The sequence below is a fragment of the Octopus bimaculoides genome, chromosome 4, assembly GCF_046866305.1.
Source record: "Octopus bimaculoides isolate indiv1 chromosome 4, ASM4686630v1, whole genome shotgun sequence".
Lineage (NCBI taxonomy): Eukaryota > Metazoa > Mollusca > Cephalopoda > Octopoda > Octopodidae > Octopus > Octopus bimaculoides.
This window is the reverse complement of record NC_142931.1, coordinates 74,562,825-74,580,052: the sequence shown is the minus strand read 5'-3', so window position 1 is coordinate 74,580,052 and position 17,228 is coordinate 74,562,825. Positions and strand designations below refer to the sequence as shown.

The 17,228-nt window shown below is 35.7% G+C and overlaps 1 protein-coding gene across 1 annotated transcript in view; it reads left to right on the top strand.

Moving 5' to 3' along the window:
- The window catches only part of LOC106877259 (uncharacterized), a 16,796-nt gene extending 13,076 nt beyond the window's left edge, over nucleotides 1-3,720 (top strand). Inside the window, exon 2 of the mRNA XM_014926122.3 lies at nucleotides 838-3,720. The gene's annotated coding sequence lies outside the window, so the exon portion shown is untranslated. The remainder of the gene's footprint in view (nucleotides 1-837) is intronic.
- The last annotated feature ends 13,508 nt before the right edge of the window (nucleotides 3,721-17,228 follow it).

The window sequence follows — 17,228 nt, the reverse complement described above, 5'->3', positions numbered from 1 at the left end:
TATATGCCTACCTGTTTGTTCCTAGGTATGTTCTTCGTTTCACATCTATCTGTCAATCACGCACATACACACACGCACACACGCATGTGCACACGCATGCGCGCACGCGCTCTCTCTCTCTCACACACACACACACACACACACACACACACACACACACACACGCACACACACATGCAGGACTGGTGTTTCACACTACAGTGATCTTCAGGTGTAAACATCTGAATATATATATAAATATATATATATATATATATATATTTGTGTGCGCGCGTGGAGACATGCAATCAGACACATTCATTTTGTCGATTTTACTACAGACCAACTCCAGTTTATTTGGAATCAGTTCAATCACACACGCACACACACACACACACACACACACACACATTAACTGCATACATACATGCATGCATACATACATACATACATACATACATATATACATGCCTATTTGTCTGTCTTCTCCAGTCTTATGAGAATGTACTCAGCATTGTACTACCAGTGTTTGGAACTAGAACGCTGGTTGTACAAACCCTACCATGTACATTTTCTTTTCAAAATCATATGTGAGTACATACATATATACGTACGTACATTAAATACATATGTGTGATTATTTGGATGAACCTATTCATTAGACGTGATGTTAGTACTAAGTAAGAATAAAAAATGACTCAATATTAGTGTACATTGAATTATATATATATATATCTCGAAGTCTGTGTTGATAAATGCATTGTTGGTATGTATGTATGTGCATATATATAGAATTTATGACCATTTACTAATTGCCGTCCAACTGAAACGAAATAACTTTTCTTTCTCTCTTTGCAGTTCATAACGAAAAATTGAATTGAAAACTCGCTGTCATTTTGTTGATGGAAAGCTTCTCTACAGAACCAATTTGTCGTGTTAGCATGTGAAATTGCAAAACAAAAAAGAAAAAAAGAAAAAAGAAAAAACAGAAAAAAAAAAAAGAAAACGAATAAAATCTAGTATCTGAATTCCAAAGCGAAAGAAAATATATATACTAACGTTTAAAAACTAAGAAAAGAAATATAAAAACTGTAAATTAATTAGAAGTTTATTTTCTTAGTAAAGATTATATTAGTTTATTTTCTTTAAAATGAACTATAAAAAATATATTTGTTGAACATTTTATACGTATATCGTATAGCCTTCTGAGAAAGGGTCAGTTCCGAAACGTGAAATTTCTCTTCTTCCAACAGCACACGAACTTATCCAAACACATGACTGTCGCTGAAACATATTTTGCCGACCGATTTCACGGAATTCTTGTTTTTGATGCATAAGAAGATATATTGCAAATAAAAATCATAAGGAATTCTAGCATGTGCTTGAAAACATGGTCACACAGACATTTCAAAAATGGTATGGTTATGATTACTCTCATACTTAATATTATCTTCATCTGTTAGGATTGGAGGTAAAGATGAATAATAGCCCGCGAAATTTTGAAATTAGGACACGAACTGACAACAGTAGATATTGTCAAATCACCCATTGCTCATCTAATACAGTTTGCTAAACCACTGACATTCGTCATCTACTACCTGTGAATATATTTCTTATGGCCAATTCACAAGGCTAAAATGTATAGAATAAACTGTACCCTCAACTAGAATGAAATCTTGAGACTTTTTGTTTTTGGAGGGCGGGAGAGGGATGGAGAATAAATAAATACAAATTTCATCCCAGCTTAGTTTTGGATGTAGAACAGAGAGTGACAAATTTATATACTACCATACATGAAGTTCAGTGTTTTATCTCATTAACAATTTCATACAAACTATTTTCTTCCATATAATATAATATATTTTTTAAAAACAACGCAAGCTCACAGATACTGCTCTTCCTACATAACAAGTGTATATGTGTGTGCGCCAATTTATATTAAATAAACAAACAGTCGAACATATGTATTTATAAATACATCAATCATTCTTTCAACACACATATATATATATATATATACACATTTATATTTTGTATATACGTACATACATCATTAACTATATATTTTTTAAATACCTTTTGATTTAATATTAAAGTACGACGGGGTGCTGAAAAGTTCCTGGTGTTGAGTAAAAGTAAATAAAAGAAGTCTCAGTTAATTATGATTTTATTCAATGTATTCCCCTCTCAGATTCACACACTTATTGCAACAGTCCTTCAGTTTTTGTCAAAGCCCTGTAAAAAAAAGAACTTGGAAGGTGGTTTTCCAACCAGGCCTCTGTAGCAGCGATCACTTCCGAATCGGAGTGAAATGTCATTCCCTTGAGATGTTTCTTCGGTCGGGGAAAGAGGTGATAATCGGAGGGGGCCAAATCAGGAGAGTAAGGTCTGCCAATTCGAAACCAAAGTCGCGTATTTTCCGCAGAGTTTCATGTACTGTGTATGTTGGCGCATTGTCTTGAAAACACAGGATATCACAGCTCAGCCTTTCACGGTGTTTCTGCTTCAAAGCTTCCCGCAGTTCATCCAATAGAGACATGCAGTATTCTGCGTTGATGGTGCGACTCTTTGGCAGGTATTTTATGAGTACTCCGGGTTTGTCCCAGAACACTAAAGCCAGAATCTTTCTAATTCACTTCTGGGTCCATAACTTCTTGGGGCGCGGTGAATCACTGTGGCGTCACTCCAGTGATTGCTGCTTGGTTTGGGGATCATAATGATGAAGCTAAATTTCACCCGTGGTAACTGAACGAGCCATAAAATCAGCCTCTCCCGCAGCAAACCGGTACAAAATCGCCTTTGATGTCATCATTCTGATGCGCTTCTGATCTGCGTTCAAGCATTTCAGCTCCCATTTTGCAGAAAGCTTTCTCAAATCCAGGATGATTTGCCCAACTCTTTCGCGAATCATCTCCAGAGTCGAGTCTCGGTTATGCTTTTAGCGGAAATCCGACGGTCCTCGAGAATCATGACGTGCACATCGTCGGTTTTGTCCTCTATGGTCACGGAAGTTGGCCGCCCTGACCGGCGTTCATCTGTGACCTCAAAATGACCAGCCTGAAACCTTGACAGACAGATATTTATTGCAGATTAATATAAGCAGTTATCCTTCAAGATTTCCTTCATCTCGCTATAGATTTCCACCACTCCATTGCTTCGCAAAAAGAGGAACTTCATGACAGCTCCTGGTTCAGTTTTACCAAAATCCACTGTAGGAGCTGCTTTCATGCGTTAAATTCGCAAAAAAAAAAAGGAAAGATAAATTGTATAACTTAATAATTTTTTGCCTATTTTCTCCAAAATAGTTGTCCCACCTTTCCTGCAAAAAGTAACACTTCCACCCTCTCACGATAGCCTTAAAGCCAGGAACTTTTCTGCACTCCTTGCATTGAAAGTGAACGTGATCAATGAACAACGACTGAAATGTAAATGAACAATAACTGAACAGCAATACCATAAATGAACAATAAAATTTGATCGTACTCTGCATACATAAGACCTTTAACAACAACAAGACAATGTTAACAGTCTACACAACTGAATCAACATTTGCAAAACCTAAAGGTGCGAAGAGAAAGAGAAAGAATACCACAAAGGAGAATGTGATGATAACAATGACGAACATTTTATTGTTTCTTCTAGTTCTTCCTCACATCTTTATTTTTTTATCAGTATAAAGAAAGAAAAAAACTTTGTTTTAAAACTCATAAAATAAAATTTTTAAAAAATTATGTGCCTTAACCAGCAAGAGTCCAATGCTTTATTCTGGTGTTTTTTGTCACCAACTCTTACATCCACTTGTGATCTTGTGTAAAATCTATGTCTTGCATGTGTGTATGAGTACTTCTAGAGAGGGTTGAGGGCTGGTCGATCGTCCAGCATAACAGGGTGCACAGTGACTCAAGACTCCTAAATCTTAGAAACACCAGGTGAACCGTTCAATGCAGCAGCTGGAGTATGGCATGCATTAGCACCCTCCGTTGCTGATGTGCTTCAATGTGCAGCCAGTGTCTAAGAGGTGACGTTTTGATTTACTTTGACAACTAATTAACAAAAGTATATGTATGAACGTATATGCGAATGTAGGTACTTACATGGTATATATATATATATATATATATATATAAGGGGCATTACTACAGAATAATAATGCCACACACTGGACTTCTCAAAATAAACACATTTAGTACCTTTTTGAATTTATTAATCATATATATATATATATATATATATATATATATACAAACATACTTACATGCATACACACAAATATACACATACGTGTGTTCATGTTTACTAAATGTGATGTATATGCATGTCAGTATGTGCGTAAGTATGCTTGCGTGTGCTGGAACGCAAACGGTTCGAATTCTAAAAAATATATAAATAAACATGGTAAATCAAGAAGTACTATGTTTTTTCTAATTTTTATATATAATCCACATTGTAAATATTAGCATATAATTAAGGATAAAACAACGAACTTTAACATTTTTATAGTTATATACAACGTGGTGACAAAATTCTTACAGCTTTTTATATTTTTCTACAATTTTTTTTTTGTTACTGTTATTACTATAAAACATTAGCTCTTCCATCTTATAAACTTTTTCCAATATTTTTTCTTTTATATGTGCGAGTTGGAAATTGTATATGAACATGTTACAAGCTTAAGCTGAAATATGGTTCTCAATATTTGGTTCCTTAGTATAAAACATACTAAAGAACAATAATAAGCAAAAATATCGTACTTTATATGTACTTCCAATTGCTTTAAATACCGTATGCATATTAAAGAGCTTACCTTTTCTCTCTCTGTCTGCCACTTTCTCTCTCTCTCTCCCACACACATACATATGTATATATACACACACACATATACACACACACACACACACACACACACACACACATATATATGTATATATACGTATGTAAATATATATATATATATATATATATATATATATATATATACGTATGTAAATATATATATATATATATATATATATATATATATATATATATATATATATTAGGCGCAGGAGTGGCTGTGTGGTAAGTAGCTTGCTTACCATCCACATGGTTCCGGTTTCAGTCCCACTGCGTGGCACTATGGGCAAGTGTCTTCTACTATAGCCTCAGGCAGACCAAAGCCTTGTGAGTGGATTCGGTAGACGGAAAGTGAAAGAAGCCCGACGTATATATTGTATATATCTAATATAGGTTGTTGCCTTTAAAACGTATAGCCTCATTGGATGATCACAAAGTCAGGGATTTTGGAAATACATTTAATTTCTAAAATTTAGTTGAATTTACACACAGAATTTTCAAACTGATCATTGTTCTGGGCCAGGTGCTGCTGGCAGCTGGAAGCAATGAAATCTCAAACATCATGAAAGAATTATTCGGTATTTGTGAGCATTCTCGTTCAATGGTTGTCTTCAATTCGATGAGTATTGTTCGTTTTGTAACCGTAAATTCGTCTTTTAAGTATCCAAATAAAAAAAAAATAGTGCTGTGAGGTCTGGGCAAGACAGAGAGTTCGTTCGATCTACCACTTCGTTCAGTCCACCTCTTTTGGCAAAATCTCAATAAGATAGGCTCTTACATTACTCTGACTGTGTAGGGCAGCCCCACCTCGCTGGAAATAAAACTCTGCATCTTCGAACTCCTTTTGAATACTTGGCATGAAAGATTGTTGCTGCAAATTCAAGCATATAGGACCATAATTAGTCGTTTTAATGACAAGGCACACAATACTGTAACCCTTGGGAATAGTATGGGGGGTCAACATGATGTTGTTCCGTAATATACAGGTTCTCGGGGCACCAGTAGGTACAATTGTGACCATGGGTTCAGGAGCAGAGGGAGAAAGTGCACCCACTAAAATTATTGTGGGGTGCAAAATTAAAATTTGCATACTGATTTAGTTTTCTCAGTTTTATATACGAATAAAATGTGATCTGCAAAAAGTAGCTTGAAGTTTGGTTTCTTCTCAAAGAACAAAGAACTAAAATAAATAAAGAAAACAATAAGACCTTGCTTGTAAAAATGTTTGGATCTGGGTTTACAGTCTTTAGGGCAAATTTCATTCCCGAACCAGTGATTGTGACCGTAATTGAGTAATTTAATCTAAATATAGACGCATTACGCTAAGAATTCTGTTTTGGAAAGTGTTCATCTATACATTTTGCAAAGTACCACTCGCAAAACGCAACTCCTCGGTCTCGATCATCCTCATTCAGAGCATGCGTGTATATATGTATGTATGTATGTATGTATGTATGTATGTATGTATGTATGTATGTATGTATGTATGTATGTATGTATGTATGTAACTTTTCTTGATTTTGAAATTCCTGTCTTACGACTCAATTGCAATAAGTTTCTTGCACAGTTTCTTGCTTTATGAGTTTTCATCGATGCCTGTGGTCTTCCAGAACGTTTCTTGTGAATATTCTGAATAGTTCCATTTACTTAAAAATTATCTCTATTTCAATGGCAAGTTGTGTAAATGAATCGGCTAGAAATCCCCTCCTCAACTAACTACCTTGCACTTCAACTTCTTCAAATTTTCGGAAACTCTTAAGATTGTTTCATTGAAAACTTAGCGTGGATCTCTTCGTTACTTCTAGTGGGTTAAAATAAAAAAGAAATGAAAAATGAGTTATCAGTTGTTAAACTGTGCAAATAATTATAGGAACACATTATACACGCACACATACATCCACACATGCACATATATATAAGTATGTATGTATATATGTATGCGTGTATGAATATACAGGGAATGGACAAAATAATGAAAATGTCTTGTTAAATGGAATTTTATTATTTAATTCGAACCTGGTCCACCTTCAGCATCAATCACAGCTTTAAGGAATTGACTCTTATATTTTCTGAGCGATTGTAAGGGGAATTTTAAGGTATTCTTCAAGTAAATCCTGTCTTAGCTCTTTTAGTGACAATGGCGGAAGGAAGCAGCTCCTCACTTGCTGCTCCAAAATGCACCATAAATGCTTGATTTTATTGAGATCCGATGATTGCGGAAGCCTATCCAAGTGGTCTACTTCACTTTCTGTGTTCTTACTAATTCACACAACAAATTTTGAATAGCATTAGTCGTTTCAATTGATGCTTTATCGGTTTGGAAAATTGAGCTACTATCAGAGAAGAGTGTACGTTAGGATCGACCTGATTAACCAAAATACTCAGATAATCTTTATAGTTAGCACTTGCATTTTAGAACAACAAAAGGGCAAAGTAAAATACGTGATATGTCTGCACGAGTAATCATAGAGCCTCTTCCATGCTTCATGGTAGATGCTAAACAATCAGGCTTGAATGTTTCTCTGGATTGGCTCCAGACATAAACTCGCGCTGAGGTAAGAAAAACGCAATGATAATTAATCAGAAAAATGACATTGTTCCATTCATAGTTTAGTCACCATTTCTCCCGCTTATCAGGGAGCAGGTTTAGCACAAGAAGTTTAGCTATTGAAGCCTTTCCATGGAACTCAAAAGGAACGGTTTTTGTTCATACAGATTTGGCAAGGTCGTTCATTTAGCGCTACCGTCAATTTTACTGCCGTAGTTCAATTTTTTTCCTAGGGACAAAGCATTTTCCTATTCTGCGGCCCTTGAACTTTGCTTCCGTCCAAAATTCTGAATGACAGAGCTGGTTTTACCTTGGTTGTTGAATACCAACATGATCTTAGAGAATGTATCTATTGAAACTTTGACAAATTCAGCAATTTTAGCGGCTGAAACTATACCCATAATGCATATGAACGCATATATAAAGACTAAAATAGCTGTGAATTTGTGAATTTGTGAATTTGTCATATTGCCAATCGAATAAATAGTTCGATATAAGGTGGTGCTTTCATTATCTTGGACAAACCCTGTATGTACACACACAATGACGCACACTTATATGTATGTTATACAAACAAAAGTTTGTACATGATTCTGTTTTTGAGGGTGAAAAATTGCCAGAATTCAGTTTCTTTAACATACCCACAACTATGAGTGTGTGTGTGTGTGTTCATATACATACATATATATATATATATATATATATATATATATATATATAAACACACACAGGCGCACACAAGTATGAGTGTATGTGTGTGTGAATGTATATATATATTTTTAAAATAGGAAAGAAAAAGTGTAATTGATGTTACAATTGTTTCCGTTAACTGACAATATTTTAAATTCCATACCGAATACAATGTTATGTAACGCATGTAATATATTCAGTTGGTCGATGGTACCTTCAAATCATGGCATCTGAGAAAGTGATGGATTATAGGAATATTACACATTTTCATATATTATGACATGAATTACATAACATTGCATGAATTGCATAATATTGTATAGGGGATGGAACGAAAATATTGTCTGTTACGGAAACAATTGTAATGTCAGTTTGACTTCTTTCCACTTTTAACTTATTACTTTCATAACTCATTATGCAGGGCGTATAATTTAATGACTAATGGGTCTTGCTTTTGAGTTGTGTCGCGCTCCCATTTATATCTATTGAAGTCTCACGAATCTCCTTTTGATTTTGGAACAGTGCATTAGAGCTAGGATCCAGCATGAGGTGACAGCCAGGATTATATTATACATACATGCTCATATACATATACATATATATGCGTGTGTGTGTGTGTGTGTATGTGTATATCTATATATACATATACATATATATATATACATACATATGTATATATGCACACATGTATACAGAGATGTGCATGTGTGTTTTGTGCTTTAGTGAGCTAATTATCGGTTTATCAGTGAGTATATGTATGTGCGTATGTAAACCATTACATGTGTGTGTGTGTAAGAGAGAAAGAGAGCGCTTCTAGAAGAATGTGAATATTTCAATATACAGTACTGAATATATCTATAAGAAATTAACGGAATGGTTAAGAAACAGAAAGGATATAAAAGATTTATACATTAAGTAAACATATTACATTAAACACTTCTCACCAACTGAAACGGAAAACAAATTTCGTCAAATACTTGTAAATAATAAAAGAACTGAACACAGACACACACACACACACACACACACACACACACACACACATACACACACACACACACACACACACACACAAACTCACACACGCACGCACCACCGCATACAACCACCCACTCACAGATATCTGTGTGCTTATTGACTAATGCTAAAATCATACCATTATTATTATTATTATTATTATTATTATTATTATTATTATTATTATTATTATTATTATTATTTTATGTTTGACCTTTGCTTTGCATTTGTACAAGTTGGATCCAAGTCTCACCCAGAGACCTCAAGAGACAACAAGTTAGAAGTTCATGTAGGTGTTATGCCTAGGGTACCATATATTTGAATTTGTACAGTGTTGTTCTAGAGAAATTTGAGATCACATAGACAGTATTTTACGTAGGATATGGGCAGTTCCCATGAGCACTATCTTTTGAACTTCAGCCATTTTGGGGTTTCCTGGTATTTGAGCTAGGTAGTAATCAGCCCGTTTCGCTGTCATTTCCAGGGCACCTATGACAATAGGTATTGTTTTCGTCTTCAGATTCCACATTTTGCTAATTTCTATTTCAAGATCTTTATATTTGCTCAGTTTTTGGTAGGTCTTGACAGATACGTTTATTATTATTATTATTATTATTATTATTATTATTATTATTATTATTATTATTATTATCATTATTATTATTATTGTTCAGTAGTTTTATTTTTATAACGTGCTTTCACTTCACTACCGAGTGCAGCTCTGTGCGCCTTGAGTATGTGCTGTGGTTTGCTGTGGTGCTCTTATGGTTACTGTATTGAAAGTGTTTTGCGTAGGATGTGTGTAGTGCCCAGTAGTGCAATTTTCTGTATGTTATATATATTTGTAAGTCTTGGTGTTTTTGTTATGTATTTGTCTGAATATTTTTTTTATTATACCTAAGGCACCTACTATGATAGGAATTGTTTCTGTTTTTAGATTCCCCCCAATTTTTAATTATTATTATTATTATTATTATTATTATTATTATTATTATTATTATTATTATTATTATTATTATTATTATTATTATTATTATTAATGCGGCGAGCTGGCAGAATCGTTAGCATGCCGGGCGAAATGTCTAACGGTATTTCGTCTACCGCTACGTTCTGAGTTCAAATCCGCTGAGATCGACTTTGCCTTTCGTCCTTTCGGTGTCGATTAAATAATTACCAGTTGCGCACCAGGGTCAATGTAATCGACTTAACCCCCTCCCACAAGCTGCCCTTGTGGCAAAAAACTTGAAATAATTTTTGTTATTATTATTCATTAATGTATGCCACCAGAATATCGATGAATAAATAAAAGTATATCAATCCTATGACTCGTTCATCTGCTTCCTTTTCCCTCCATTTGAACTTTGTTATCTTATTTGCTTTCATCGGATAAAAATCATCTTCCAGCATTTTCCCCTGAAAAATATTTCTTTCAGTTAAATAAAAATTGATGCATGCAAGTCCATGTGGCTAAGAAATTCGCTCATCAAATACGAGTGATCATGTGAGTAATATTTGGTAGACTAGATAGCTGGTTTGCAGAAACCAGTTGAATCTATCTATCTATCTATCTATCTATTTATCTATCTATTTATCTATCTATCTACACATACACACTTGACAGAAGTAAATAGACACCCTTATAATCATTAAAATTTATTTAAATCTGAAATTATACATTCAAATTATTTATTGTTATTATGTGAATATTTAATATTTAGTAGACACGCCCTTTGTCTTTTTCAATGCAAGGACCCCATTAGGCATGTTACTGATCAGGTGGCGAATATTCTCTTGTGGAATTTCTTGCCAAGTTTCATGCAGTAATCTCAAAAGATCTGGCTTTGAAGATGCTTTATTGTTCTTTTTATGAAGTGCCCTGTCCATTATATCCCAGAGGTGTTCAATAGGGTTCATATCTGGTAACTGGCTTGACCATGGAATCTTTTTAATGCCATTCTCATCCATCAAAACTTGGGTCATTTAGCCGTATGACAAGGAGCCCCATCTTCAATAAATAAAGTCTTCTTTAACCATTTCCTCACTGGAGGAGATTGGAAGAAGTCCTTTCTTCAATATGGACACATATTCATCTAAGTTTATATTTCTCTCATACTCCACCAGTTCTGATCAACCATTGCTTCAAATTGCTTCCCAGACTATCACAGAATAGCTGCCGTATTTCATTATTGGCTACAATCTTTTCACATTAAAATTCTTGATCTCAGAGTCTCCAGACCCACTCCCAACCACGGTCAGGAAATACAGCAAATGACTCATCAGAGAATATGACAGTGTCCCAAAACGCTAGTGGTCTCTCCACCGTCTTACTGGCCCAATCATTTCTCCGCGTGATGTTGGCTGGTCGAAGAAGTGGCTTTCTTCTTGCTGCTCTGCCATAGTAACCAAGTTAAATTTGTGGAGCTACCTGACAGCTGTTTTGAGACTGACATGAAATTGTTCTGATATATCAGAGGTCTTGCAACGAGGATTATCCTCCTCACTCCTCTTAGCAAAGAGAAGGATCCTGTCAGAAGGCTCTGGTTGATCTGGGCGAGGTGATGTGGATTTTTTGCTCTTATTGGTGAATTTCACAATCACTCTATTAACTGTAGAAAGACAGATCCCAAGGTTTTCTGCAATTTTACACTGACTATGTCCATCTTCAGAATGACCCACAATACGGCTTCTTTGAAATTCAGACAGTTCCAAAGCTTCTTTGGATGATTAAACAATTACAGATAGAACCTGAAACATAAAAATGTCAATTAATAAAAATATAAACCTTTACAAGTTAGAATAAACATGTCTGTGCATATAGAATGCACGTCTGTATGTGCATGTATGTATGTTTGTGTGTATGCATGTATGTTTGTATGTTTGTGTGTTTGTGTGTTAAATGTACATCACTAAGGTAAACAATTGGACGTTAGAAAGTATTATGACTTAGAGCATAAAAGAAAGGGACTTATGACCAGCAGGAAACAACATGGAAAAAATACAGAGTAATTCGACTTAATAAGTATCGACTTTGAACAATCAGAAAGGCTGCTAGTAAAATAGGAAGCGGGCCAAATGCTGCCTGATAATTATGCACATGTGTGTGTGTGTAGGTGGTGTATGAGTAAGTGCGTATGTAATTGTGTGTGTGTGTGTGTATGTGTGTGTATGTGTGTGTGTGTGTGTATGTGTAAAGGAACGTAAACAGAACGGTGTTTGGTTACGTTCTATTTGCGTTCCTTTGCATCCAAAATAATTGACTTAAGCTATTGATGGTTTTATTGTCCCCCCCCCCCCGCACTCCATCAATACAGCTGCGATGATAGAAAGTAATTTTAAAATAAAGGAAGGAGTTATTGTCTATACTTGTATTGATACTCTCTTTACTCTTTTTTACTCTCTTGTTTCAGTCATTTGACTGCGGCCATGCTGGAGCACCGCCTTTAGTCGAGAAAATCGACCCCAGGACTTATTCTTTGGAAGCCTAGTACTTATTCTATCGTTCTCTTTTGTCGAACCGCTAGGTTACGGGGACGTAAACACACCAGCATCGGTTGTCAAGCGATGTTGGGGGGGGGACAAACACAGACACAAACATATACACACACACACATACATATATATATACATATATACGACGGGCTTCTTTCAGTTTCCGTCTATCAATTCCACTCACAAGGCTTTGGTCGGCCCGAGGCTATAGTAGAAAACACTTGCCGAAGGTGCCACGCAGTGGGAATGAACCCAGAACCATGTGGTTGGTAAGCAAGCTACTTACCACACATCCACTCCTTTATTTATATTTTATTTTTCTGAAGTACTGCTCTGTATTCTTGAGCATGAGAATTCCTTGCCGCAAGAGCAATTCTGCCAATGCAATTGATAGTAACAGTAGCTCACAGGCACAAATTTGTGCGGTTATACCCTCTTACCCCACAAATTTGTGCATTTGAGTATATAAACCCCGGATAGTAGTTGCATTTTGTCTAGATATGTTTCATGTAAAGTATTTTATCTTTGGTCAAATCAGAATTGTGCTACCAATCCAGCAAGAGTGCTTCTAGAAAAGTCATCAAGGGAGACTACACAGCTGTATTTTATCTGCTACCAAAAAGGTGAAAGCAATGTAGACATTTGTAGGCATTCGAACTCAAAACCTAAGGGTTTGTAACGAACAATCGCAAGACATTTTGCTGGAAATCTAATCGATTCTGCCAAAATATTATCCTAATCTTGGCACAAGGTCAGAAATTTTAAGAAGGAGGGAGTCGACAACTTCGGGTTCAGTACTTGACGGGTACTATGCTTTATCGACCCCTATAAGATGACAGGTAAAGTAGATCATGGCAGTATTTGAATCCAGAACGTATTGAGCAGGAAGACATGACTGACGTGCTAAAGATTCATCCAGGTTTCTACCTTCATTTCCCTAATCCTAATATTCAAAATAACGGTTTCATATTTAAGCACAAGCCTAGCAATTTCATGTAGGCTAGTTGATTATATCGACTCTAGAGCTCAACTGGTATTTATTTTATCAAACCCGAAAAGATAAAAGGCAAAGTCGACCTCGGCGGAATTTGAACTCAGAACATAAAGACAGAAGCAATAATAATATTCAAAATAAGCTTTATATTTTTTTGCAAGGATAGACAAGAGAACACTCGATTAATTGACCCCAGTACTTTAGTATATTAGTTTATCAAGCACTGAAGGATAAATACAAAATCAACCTCTACGGTTGTCAGTATTTAAAGCGACAATTTCGGAAATATGTACATAGTAAACCAAACTATTTAACTGTGACATAACTAAAAAATAGTCAGCGCTAGAATTTCTATGAAACGTTTTTTTGACTTGTTAACACATTGAAAATGTAAGACAAAAAGGGATTTAGACTCGAAGCCAAACAGAGAAAAACACGCAGTACTACATGTACATAAAAAAAGTAATTTGTAGGTTTTCATTTCAGTTGGGACTGAAATCACACGTGCCATCAGATCCTAAGACAATGACTGATTATCACCGATCTGGTTCAGGTACGAGAAAATGAATTTAACACTGAGTGCGTTTGTGTTTTACACGCGCGTACACACACACACACACACACACACACACACACACACACACACACACACACACACACACACACACTCATTCGATTGAAGTGCCGTTAGTGTCTAGGCCATAAGCTCCTCGTTATATGTGTGTGTGTATGTGTGCGTGTGTGTGTGTGTGTGTGTGTGTGTGTGTGTGTGTGTGTGTGTGTGTGTAAGGATGCAAACTAGCAGAATCGTTAGCTAAGCGGCATTTCGTTGTTCTCCATGTTCTGCGCTCAAATTCCGCCGGGGTCGACTTCACCCTTCATCACTTCGGGGTCGATAAAAGAAGTAGCATTTGAGCACTGGGGGGTCCATGTAATCGACTTAACCGCTCTCCGAAATTGCTGGCCTTGTGTCAAAATTAAAAATTGATGTATGATGAATGTTTGATGAATGTTTGTGTGTCTATATATATATATATATATATATATATATATATATATATATATATATATATATATGCATGTATATATTTACATATATTTTGTTCATATTATGTATGCACACATGCATATATGCCTGCATATATTTACACAGATATATTGATACACATGTATATATACTGAATAAATAAATAAAGAAATGAAGTTAGACCGAAAATGGATGCTAAGTGGTATTAAGTGTCAAAAGGCAACACAACCAGAGGCGCGCTTGCATAGATAAAAACAAGCGACAGTAAAGTATTGGCACAGGTGTACACACACGCACACACACACACACGCGCGCACACACACACACACACACACACACACACTCACACAAACACACAAACACACACACACATGAATATAATGTATATAGATGTATTTGTGTAGTTTTCTCCCTCTTTTACCTTGCATATGTGTGTGTGTGTGCGTGCATACAAACACACACACACACATATATATATGTATGCATATATATATATGTGTGTATGTATACATATATATATATATGTAGGTATATATATATATATAAATATATATGAATTTGTATATACGTATAATTGTATATACACGTATATATATATATATATATATATATATATATATATATATATATATATATATATATATATATATATACATATATATATATATACATATACATATATATATACATATATATATATATGTATATATATATATATATATATATATATATATATATATATATATATATATATACATATATATTTATATACATATATATATATATGTTTATTTATTTGTACATACGTATAATTGTATATACACGTGTCTGTGTGTCTATGTGTGTGTACGTGTATGTACCTGTGTGTATGTTTGTATACATACGCAAGTATACACATTTTAATTCAAAGTCACACACATAAACACACACACACTCACACGTACACACATATGTTGGCGGGGATGGGGTGACAGATATGACTTGTTAGTAGGTGGGTTCGGGAGTGTGCGGAGTTGACACATCAAAGGAGTGACAGTAAGGCAGGTGAAAAGGATAAACATCCTTCTGTTGCGACAGAGGCATATAAGAAAGTGACCTGAGCGAGGTCAGAATTTGGGGAGAGGTTTTTTTATTTACCTCCCTCTGCAGTAAAACTTCAGCTTACCATATCGTCCGCACCCTCGCCTTCAGTGCTGCATGAGTAGTTGCTAAGCACTCCAATTTAATGCTTTGTTTTCGGTGATTTCTACCGTCCTCATCCGCCATGTTTTTTGCGCAGTTTTGTAGCATGTAAGATGCGAAGAAATTGCTAGCCCTTAGCTCAGCGTTCTTTCATTTTTAAGGATAAAATATGCTGTTATTGATTAACTACAATATTGTCACAGCACAGCTTAAACGATTCTCATACACACACACACACACACACACACACACACACACACACACACACACACACACACACACACACACACACAGCATCAGATCATAAAATGGCAAAATTGTCCTCGTGGGACTTTGAACTCAGAACTCAAATAGAATAATTAGCGCAAAACGTTTGTCTAACACACTAACAATCCTACCAATCAACTATCTTCATTTCTGATTGATAGATCATTCATAACATTTCGAATATGCAGATGTTTGTTTTAGGCATGTATGTGTGTGTGTGTGGTGGGGTGTAATACACATTATTAAGTACAGGACATCAACATCGAGCAAAAAACAGGTAAACACACGATATCATCATCATTATCATCATCGTTTAACGTCCGCTTTCCATGCTAGCATGGGTTGGACGATTTGACTGAGGACTGGTGAACCAGGTGGTTACACCAGGCTCCAATCTGATTTGGCAGAGTTTCTACAGCTGGATGCCCTTCCTAACACCAACCACTCCGAGAGTGTAGTGGGTACTTTTACGTGCCACCGGCACGAAGGCCACTCATGCTGTACTGGTAACGGCCACGCTCAAAATGGTGTATTTTACGTGCCACCTGCACAGGAGCCTGTCCAGTGCCACTGGCAACGATCTCGCTCGAATGTCTTTTCACGTGCCACCGGCACAAGTGCCACGAAGGCGAAGCTGGTAACGATGGCGGTCAAATGGTGCTATTTACGTGCCTAGACAAAAAGAGATAACAAAGCCAAGGCTGTGAGGAGTTATCAAGACATTTATAAGGAAAGAGATATAGATATAGCCTTACAGCTGTTTCTGGGATATTATGGGCATCACGTCATCAGAGACAATGTGAGATGGTTAAATAGAGGTAAATGTTTGAGTTCGAAATAAGGGATTATTGTGGAAAAGGCGGAGATAGGGAATATAGAGGGAAATAAGAGAATGAAAGTAGAAATAAAATATGAAACATTGTAGTTGCAGTTCCATTATTGGAGCAACGTGCTGTTGGCGGCTTGGCCGCCGTCACATTTTGCTGTAAAATAGGGGTTGTTTATCCTGTTCAGGCTATATTATTAGCATTATCCTGAGTTTGAGACTTTAAAAAAATCACTTCTTTAACTATATACACACACACAGACACACACACACACACACACACACACACACACACACACACACACACACACACACACACACACATATATATATAAATATGCGTACATGCATACATACTTACATACATACATAGAAA